Raw genomic sequence first — 10,217 nt, 5'->3', positions numbered from 1 at the left:
CAAGAGAGAGAGAGAGAGAGAGAAAGAAAGAGAGAGAGAGAGAGAATAGGGGGATTCCATGGCTTAGAGGCTCACAAAAACCTTGTATCTGGCCCTTCCCTGACGTCATGAGGCCCTTGCAGCCTAACTGAGCACCCCTGACTATGCCCAACATCTTGGAAAAATTTCAGACCCGATTCTTGCAGCAATCACTGCTCATTCCCTTCCTGGGATCTCTGTGCTTTCGTGGACAAAATACACAAATCACAGCACTTCCCTTTAACAAGCTCCCGCCTCCTCCCTATCCCTTTAGGTCCCTGCTAACTTGCACCCTCAGCGTCCCTGCCTCCCTTGAAGCGGTTGGATCCTGAGCCCGGGCAGTGGGAACTTAAGCTCCAGCCAAGCTCGGGACTCAACACCAGCATCATTGTGTTAGTCAGACCTTGCTTGACCTTGTTCCCCTGTTTTCAGATGGGCTGACACCTTGCTCCCTGTGCTTTCAGATTCTAATTTTTATCTGAGTCCTGTCTGCTCCCACAAAACCTCTTAGACTGGGGTCCAGCTTGTTTTTACTGTTACTTTCTCTCCCAGGGACTGTGGTCCCAGCAAAACTCAGATCACAGGCTGGGACACTGCCAGCCACCCACCACCCTCCTGCAGAATGGATCAGGTGGGTAGAGGGGAGTGGTGGTCACTCAAGTTATCCCTCCCAGCCCTCCCCAACCTGCCAGCCCTGCTACAGTGGCCTGGTGTATGCCCTGCTGTTTCCCAAGACAAAATGGATTTCACATGTGGCCAGCAGAGAGGTGAGTTGTCCTTGCTGTCATTTCAGGCCTTTCCCTCAAAGGAACCCAGCACTGAACATGCAACAGCTGGCTGTGAGACCATTTGCTCGGGTGGAGAGTCCCATGCTGTTAGTCCAAGGTTTCTGGACCTTGAAGGGCCCTTAAAATCATCCAGCCCAATGCACCATTTTACAGATGAGAAAACTGAGGCCCCCAACTCTAGACTGGGTAGGAAGGCAAGATCATATCCATCGGCTGCATATGTTGAGAGCTACTCTAGACCAAGTGTTAGAGATGCAGCCTCTGCTCTTCAGAAGCACAATGTGCAGGGGAGGACAGAGAAGAGACACAAGTGCCACCCAGTAGAGGAGGCGCTGGGATGGTGGCTGCACTTGACAGACTGTGGGAGCCAGAACAGAGGCCTCCACCTCTCAGAGGAGCCAGTGAAGGTCAACTGGAGGGCAAGGAAGTGTGGTCTGCACCGGTCAGACAGTATTTTCCCAGCTTACAGTGAATCTGGTGTATCTCACCAAACTATTAATACTTATGGTGACAGATTGAACCAGGGAATTTATTATGAAATTGCATATGGGACAGTCTGAATTTGATGGCATATAAATAGGAAAGGGCTTAGTTTTTCTCCAACCACTGCCTTCAAACATGCTCTGCCTGATTTCCCCTCCAGGCCCTGCCCCATGCCGTCTCAGGCAGAACGCAGAGCTTTCCTCCCACTTTCAGTCAAGAGAGCACTCTCTGTTGGTAGTCAAGACTTATTTTCAGGTGTTAGAAAGGCCAAAGCTGTCCAAATAAAAATTGCTAAAATTGAAACTTCATTCTTGCATATGACTCAAAGCCATTTCAATTCACCCAGCTCAGGACTCATCCCTGCAGCTGAGAAGAGGGTGTGGCCTATTGGATGGGGGGGAGTGGCCTGCTTGACAGGGAGAAGGGGCTGTGGCCTGCTTGACAGGGAGAAGGGGCTGTGGCCTGCTGGACACAAGAAGGGGTGTGGCCTACTCTTTCTCTCCTTGTTCCCTTCTCATGCTCACCCCTCTGCTCTTCTTGGCTACTCAAGAATGAAGGCAGGTGGACTTGGGATTGGAAGGAAAGAGTAGAAGTCTTATATTTAACTTGATTAGTCCTACAGTTCTCTCTTGGCCAACTCTGGTTGGCACTGATGCCCTTGCTGTGACAGGCCTTCAAATGCTCACCCTCTCACTAGGAGGTCTCTTCTGGGACCCATAACCTTCCCAGCCTCCTGACATGAGCAGTGTGCCCTCTGGCTGACTTCTTACAATTTTCCTCCCACCCCAGGATGTCTACTGATGGCATCCCCTTGCCTGGAAGGCAGAGTGTCTTCACCGCTGAGGACCACCCGAGCCCAGCTGCCCCCCACAGCATCCACTTCCCTCCCAAGATACTCGTGCCTCCTTGCCACCTTCCACGATGATGTGCAAGTTGATCATCTGTTGTCCTACCTCTGGCTTCACAATTGCAAAAGACTCCAACCACCACTTGCCTTCAGAACTCTCCAGGCACCAATTTCTATATTCACGTACATTCCAGGGGCCGCATGCCAAGCTCTCCAAGTGCTTTCCTACTGTGTCTCACTTCCGGGCCTCATCAGGTAGGCTTGGAAGCTTCTGCAGCTCAGCAGTTATCTGGCTGAAGAATGAGATTCCCGATTGCACTTGTGGCTCTTGGGAGTGTTGCCATTTGGCTTGGGGTGGGGAGACGCCCTCTCCCCTTATCTTCACCATGGGGCACAGAGGGAAAAGGCACCGCTTTCCTCGCTAAGCCAACAGCTCACTATGCCTCCAAATTTCCTCCTTCAGTGAGCTCTCTAGTTCTCTGTATATGGGCTGAAGATGGATGCCAGGGAAAAGACTGGGGTCCGCTCGCCGCCTTTCTGGAAGCTCCACAGAGAGCATCTAGCAGCAACCGTTTCCATCTTTGGTGCTTTAGCCAACATTTCAAGATAGCAGGAAAGTCGGTTCAGCATCCTATGTCACTTAGTTATCGCTTTTGTAGATGAGTGTAATCAGTTTAATTCCTAGACTTGAGAAATCACCCAGCCCATCTGCCTGTGTTGCAGAGGACAGCCTGAGGCCCAGAAAGGGGAGGAACCTGGCCCAGCAGATCAGAGACATCCCCAGAAGCCCCGGTCGATCTGAGACTCACGCTCCAGCCCCTGCTTTTCCCCGGATTGCCTCCTCCAGACCAGTGAATCATCGCTCTGTGCAAAGTGTGTTCAGTACAGTCCTCTGTTTACTAAGAGTCAAGGCTCCTAGAAAAGCCCCAAGGCCTGGGGCCATGGTGCTGGCTAGGGGCAGGGAGTAGATCTCTGGCTCCAGGAAAGGGAGCAAAAAGCTAATGCCAGGCAGGTCAAGAGCCCTAAAGGGGAAATGTGACAGTAATTAAGGAGGAAGCTGGCCTCCTCGTCCTGGGTCACGACCACTCTCAGGAGTCTCTGTGGAGGTCACTTGAAGCGGAAGATCATATCCGGCCAGACACTGGAGGCACAAGCCTAGCAAAGTGTTCAGGACAGTTTTATTTAATTCCCTGTCCATATGGAAATGCCCTCCACTGAACGGCTTGGAAGCCACAATTGCATTAGCCGTCTGGAGCTCCCATAAGCTCAATCAAGCCATAATCAAGGATCTTCTGTGATTGTCCATTATCTGCCTCTCAGCCAGAGAGGCACGTTCTTGAGGGAAAGTGATCAGAGAGCTGTGTTCCTGGTACTAATTACATGCTAGCCTGCATCTGAGTCCCTCCCGCGGCTGTCAGGAGTCACTGTGGACGGCCCCGGGACACCTCACCCGCTTCTGTGCAGGTGACCTGAGCAGGCTCAGCACCCAGAACAGAGTCCGAATTCGGCTTCCCACCCAGTTGAGGTCTTGCCGGTTTAAATGTGACTGCGTGTTTTACACGGAAAGCACCCCGCGGTGCTCGGGAAGGGGCTACTGCTGGGTCAGCAGATAATTCACGGCAGGAGCCCAGAGAACATCTGGAGATGCAGCAAAAACAGCCAGATGGGCACCTCGTGAGACTGGCAAGGACAGGAGGAGGCGAGCGCCGGAGGCAGCAACTGGCCCCGCCAAACAAAAGGGCGTCCTTTGGGGTGGGAAGGATAAGCCCTGCCACCGTCTGGTTTCAGCTGATTTCTAGCAACATCCTCTCTCATGCCCCACATCATGTGTCCTCTGCTGCAGCTGGATCGGGCCTCTCTGCCCAGTCCCTGCTGCCTGGTTGCTCGCTTGCCCTCGACACTGCTAGTGCAGACTCTGGAGCACGTTTCCGGGTCCAGCCCCAATGCCACGGCTGCTGCACAGCCCTCCACGCTCACCCAAGCGATGTGGCTTCTCCCTCCGCTCAGCTCCCACAGCGACATCTCTTCCCGCACGTGTCAGTCTGGGCTGCTGCCATCGTGTCCAGTGGACCGAGAACGTCTCAGGAACAGGAGCTGTCTCCAGCTTTATTTTCCTTCAGGAAACATTAAAAAAACAATACACACAAAAGAGCAGACAATAATAAACTTACGACATGTGTACCTCCCACCAGGAAAAAATGATTGCTAAATTTTTAGCACACTTGCTTCTCTTAAAAAGAAAAAAAGAAAGCATTACAAAGTTGATGTCACCTTACCATATCTATTTAGAAAACATAAAACTAATAAGTGGCCCTAGAGCTGAACTGTATGAGTTTAAATCCCAGTTCTTCCACTTATTAGCCAGTTGACCATGGACACATTTTTCAACACTACTGTGCCTCAGTTTCTACATCTGTGCCTCAGTTTCCACTTCTGTAAAAATTATGGGATATTGTCATGAAGATTCAATGAGTATATGTGTGTAGAAGTCTTAGAACAGCCCCTGCCTGGCCCAGAGTAAGTGTTCAGTGTTATTTGATCTTCCATCCCTGGACCCACTTCTCAGTGCTCCTCTCCAGACCTCTGACTGAGGCAACTGTGTCGTGAATTGAGTATGTGGGTTTTCCATCCAGGCTTTGTGCTTATACTTCCATATGTATATGCCCATGAAAAATACATAGTATTTTTTGTATGTGCTCCTTAATTTTACATAAATAATGTATTGGTTAGTGTCCTTTGAGTTGCAACTACATAAAGCCCAACTCTAACTGGCATAAACTTTGAGGAGGATGTACCAGCTCCCATACCTGAAAAGTGTAGTGGCAGGGAAGGTTTCCTGGTCGATCTGATTAGCAGCTCACCAGTGTCATCAAGGACCCACTTTCTGTTGACTCCTGGCTCTTCTTTCCATGGTGTCAGCTGTATCCTAGGGCCCGCTCCTCCTCACGGTTGTAAGAAGGCTGCCAGTGGCCCTAGGACTGTGTGCCTTGTTGTCCACCTCCAGGGAGAAAGGGATCATTCAGGAAGGGCTCTAAGAAAAGTGAGGAAGCTTCTTCCCCAGAAGCCCCAACAAACTTCTCACTTCTCATGGCCTAAAAATGTCTGTACATCTCTGAAGCAGACACTGTGGCCATGGGGTGGGATTGCATTGGTAAACCTTGGCCTGGGACATGCCCCTCGTAAGAGGAGGGTAGAGTCAGTCTCTGCCAAAGCACGCAAGCTGCACAGATTGCTGTGGGTACTATGGGTACACAAAGTTATATCAAGAGAAGGGGGAATGGACGCTGGGGAGGCAACAAGATCCTCTGCAAATAGTATCTTAAAATGTATATTGTTCTGCGTGCTTTTCTCATTCAGTGCTTTGTTATGCTTTTGAGATCTATTCATGTGGTACATAGAGACCTAGTTTATTCCTTTTAAAAGATGAATACTGTTCTATCATACAAATAAAGCCACATTTATTTGTCCATTTCCCTATTGATGGATTTTAATTGTTTCCATTTTGATTTCTTTGTAGTTGGTATTGCAGACAAGGCTGCAATGAACAACTGTGCACATGTCCCTTACGGACCGTCTCGGTCGTCTTCATGTTTGCCTCTGACTTCTCCGGTGGCCAAGCCCACGGGCTGGCTCAGCGAGCACGTGTCGAACGAATGAGTGAATGAGTGAACGCTCTTATGAGCTACTGAAATGGTTATTGCAGGATGCTGGTCATGGAACCTGCAATGCTAATATTCAAATGGTGACTTTAATTTCACAGAGGAGCAAATAAAGGCTCAGAGAAGGCAAGTCTGAAGCCACACCATGAGTCAGAGGCACAAATGAAATTTGAACCCACGTTCATCGACTCCAGGCAGCTCTTCATTCCACTCTGTGTCCCCTACTGATCTGGGCCGCTTACATAGTTCATTTACCCAAATTCTTTTGCTCCTGTGATCTGTGGGTTACCTGCAGCCTCGCGTGTGCTTCTCTCCCTGCCCAGAGTATGAACTCCCCATCGGCAGGGCACAGGTCTGACACTTCTCCATAAGCCAAGAGCAAGACAGGGTCTAAATGTTCTGGGGTCACCTTATTGAGGCCTGTCCTGAAGCATCACAGAATCTCTAGTGGGAGGAGCCACCAAAGATCTTCCTGTCAAATTCTCCAGCAAGGACCACTGTGGCACATCTTCAAGCTCCTTCCTGGATAAGTCATAAGGCATAAACCTCCCTTGGTGGCCACTGTGTTTTTGGACAGTTTTGCTTGAAAGCCCCACCTGCCTCTAACACTTTCCCCATGCTATCACTCTGCCCTCTGGAGCCACTGAGAATAAGGCCAAATCCATTTCTTATGCATCAGTCTTTCAAATCCCTGAGGAAACCTGGGTCGGTTCTTCCTCGGGGAACAAAATCTCCAATTCCCAAATCCAACCTGCACAGAATGGTTTCTACACACACACTCACACACACACACACACCCCCCTTATGGTTTGGTTTGTGAAAATAAAGAGATCATTCCTTCTCTTGCTCTGACCTCAGTGTGCCTATCCATGAAGCCTGAAATGCCCTTGGCTTCAGGGCATCCCACAGTCTCCCCTACTGTCAGCTGCTCCTGAACTTGCAGGCACCTCACACCCCGAGGCCTTCACTGGCACAGCTGGTCTCTGCACTCGCTGTCAGGAAAGCCAAGGCAAGAGCAAGACAGAGAGCTGGGGGTGGAGGGATGTGACAGTGTGCCAGGTACACAGGAAGCCACAAGAATAATGGATTGACCCGCAACATTGATTTTACAGGAAGATTTGTCCAGGAAGTAGGTGGAACAATATAAAACCTCCTTTAATAGCAAAATAAAATTAGATATATTATAGAGTAGTGTGCAAAACCTGGATTCTTTTCCAAGATAAAACACAAAAAATTATATTGTTGTATAAGAAGGAACCATGATTAATTCATTCATCCATTCCATCTTTCAATGGAATTCTTCTATGCCAGGCACTGTTCCAGGCACTGAAGATACAATAGTGAAAAAAAATATACATATATTTTCTTCATGGAGCTTACATTTTAGTGAAGGGAGATAGACAAAAAGAAAAAAAAAAACAAACCCACAATAAATAAGTAAAATATATGCTATGTGTGTTGGCAATAAGAGGTATAGAGAAAAATAAACCAGGGAAGGAAGGGGAATAGGACCTTTGGCAGAAATGTGTGAGTGGGCATGCACAGATAGAGGGCTGTAATTTTTAAATACAGTGGCCAGCATGGGCCTCCTGAGAAGGTGACATTTGGAAGAAACCAGAGGAAGGCCCCGAAGGCATGGGAGTGAGCTACCAGGGAAGGAGCAGTTTGGGGTAAGAGTGGACAGGAGGTCAGCTTCAACCTGATATGTATGAGGGGCCTAGGGAAAACCCAGGTGGGATCCAGAGAAAGTTAAAAAAAAAATGTGGAGCTCAGGAAATAACTCTAGGTTAGGTTTGAGATAGAATCATATAGTGGTCAGCAGAGAGGAAGTAAAACACAAGAGAAGGTGAGCCTTCTACAAGAACTCAGGACGTGGGTTTAAAACTGGCAACCCATGGACTGGGTCTGGCCTGTGCATATGTTTTGTTTGGTCTAATAATTAATTGGCTGGAATACAGGGGTTAAGAACTTAGGTTCTGGAGTCAGACTACCTGGATTCCAGACCCTGCTCAGCATTTACTAAGTGTGTGAATGAAACAAGTTAATTACTTAATTCCTCAGTGCCTCGATTTAGCTATAATAATAGCACATATCACACAGAATTGTTGTAAGAATTCGACTGGTAAGTTCATGTAAAGTAATTAGAAAAGTGCCTAGCTGCTATGGTTTGAATGTTTTTGTTTCCTCCAAAAATTCATGTAGAATCTTAATCCCCAATGCAACAGTGCTGGGAAGGGGGGTCTTTTGGGAGGTGGATAGGTCATGAGGGCTCTGCCCTCATGAATGGATTAATGCTGTCCTCAAAGGGCTTGACAAAGGGAGTTTCTCCCTCTTGCCCTTTTGCCTTCTGCCACGTGAGGACGCAGCGTTCCTCTCTCCAGAGGACACAGCGTTCAAGGCACCATCTTGGAGGCAGCCCTTTCCAGCCCTCATTGGCACCTGACCTTGGACTTCCCAGCCTCCAGAACTGTGAGAAATAAATTTCCATTCTTTATAAATTACCCATTATCAAATACTCTGTTATAGCAGCACAAAACACCAGCTCCACAAATGTTAGTTCTTGCTATTATGATTATGATTTTGATTGTGATTATTAGATGTTTCCTTGGAGCAAATGCTTTCCAGATTACCCACTCCCTGTGGGACAATTTTGTTTATTCAAATGACTTGCCTGGTCTTTGTCAGCATCTGAGTTTGTGATCACTGCTGTGGAAAGAGAACAAGGACAGAAGTTGAGGGTTGACTCTAATTGATGGGGCTAAAGACAGAAGCGTAATTTTGACATTTAGACCTTCAATCCATTTAGAAATTTATTGATGTATGGTGTGAGGCAGGGATCCAATTTAATGGGTTTTTTCCCCAAATATCAAGCCAATTATCCTAATAACACATACTGACTCATCCACATTTTCCCACTGCTTTTAAATATCACTTTTATAATATCCTCATTTTTTTAATATAGTTGAGCCCATAGCTGGATTTTCTAATTAGTTTCATTTATCTGTTATGGGCTCCTGCAACAGTAGTACAACTCCATGAAGAAGGGGTTATTGTTTTATACCATCATTGTATTCACAGTGTTAGAACAGTACCTGGCACATACTAGGTGCTTAGATATTCACTGAAATGGTGAATAAGTAAATGTATGTGTTATTGCACTTTTGAAATTTTTTAAAATATCTGGGTAGGATATTTTTACTTGGCTTACTCCTACTAGACTTTTATAAAACACTTAGGTCTAGACTCATACCTTTATTCCCCCCTGCCCCAAGGAACACAGAGTTCCAGGGGCAGTAGATGGGAAAAGAAATCAGCAGAAAATGAGGCTGGAGACATAGCAGAGAACAAGCCATGAAGGGTCTTGTGCCCAAGCCTATAAGATTAGACTTCACTCTGTAAGCCATGGACAATGCTGTAGGGCTATAGGAAGGAGAGAAATGGTCAGATGGATGATTTCAGTAGATCCTACTGTGGGCCCTGGGGTGGGTGAATTCAGGGGGGCAAGACTGAAGATGCCTCAGCCCTAGGCTAGGCAGTGGTTGCTAAGAGGAAGAAATGGACATCAGAGCTACCTAGCAGGTAGAATCAACAGGCTACAGAACCTAATCTGATTTGGGTGGTGGCAGTAAGAAAGAAGGAGATGAGATTGGCCTCTGGTCACCTGGCTTGAGTGTGTGAGGGAAGAGTGGTGCCCTTTGCTTGCTGGGGACTCGAGAAGGAGGACTGGGTTTGCGGGGAAATGCAAAGCTCCACCGTGGACTTGGTAGGTGTGACGCGCCACGGGTCCTGTTTAGGATGCAGTTGATTCTGGAGCACAGAGGAGAGATCCAGAGATAAAGGTTTTTAAGCCATTAGAGGTTGAAATCAAGGTGTGGATGAAGCAGCCAGAACAAACAATGTGTTGTCCAAAGATAAACGGTATGCAGGTCACAGTTTAAAAAACATTTATTAAGTGCTTACTATGAACAGAGCATTGAGCTAAGTGCACTACATTCGTTATCCCATTTAATTCTCACAGCAGCTATTGTCACCTCTATTTTAGTGATGAAGAAACTGAATCTGAGTTTAAATAACTTTTCCAAAGTCTCACAGCTGATAAGAGGCAGGTCTGTTTCCACGCCATGTTCATGCTCTTGAGCAGCAGGGGCCCATCCTCCTGAAGGCAGTATCCCCAAGACCTGCTCTGAACCCCACTCCTGGCCTCCAGCTGCTATTTGACCTGGTCCCCAGCAGTGAATTAATGTGATAGGTTCAGGGATGAACTCCCAGCCCAGGATGAGCTACTCTGCACACACACACCCCTATTTTTAAACAATCAGATACCGTCCCCAGATCTCCCACAAATTCCTGTATGATCCAAACCAAGTTGCAGGGCTCTGGGCAGGATGGGAGACCCTTATCAGCTTTCTGCCTCATGGCCCT

This window comes from Lemur catta, chromosome 3 (assembly GCF_020740605.2).
Source record: "Lemur catta isolate mLemCat1 chromosome 3, mLemCat1.pri, whole genome shotgun sequence".
NCBI lineage: Eukaryota > Metazoa > Chordata > Mammalia > Primates > Lemuridae > Lemur > Lemur catta.
Note: the sequence above shows the minus strand (reverse complement) of the source record.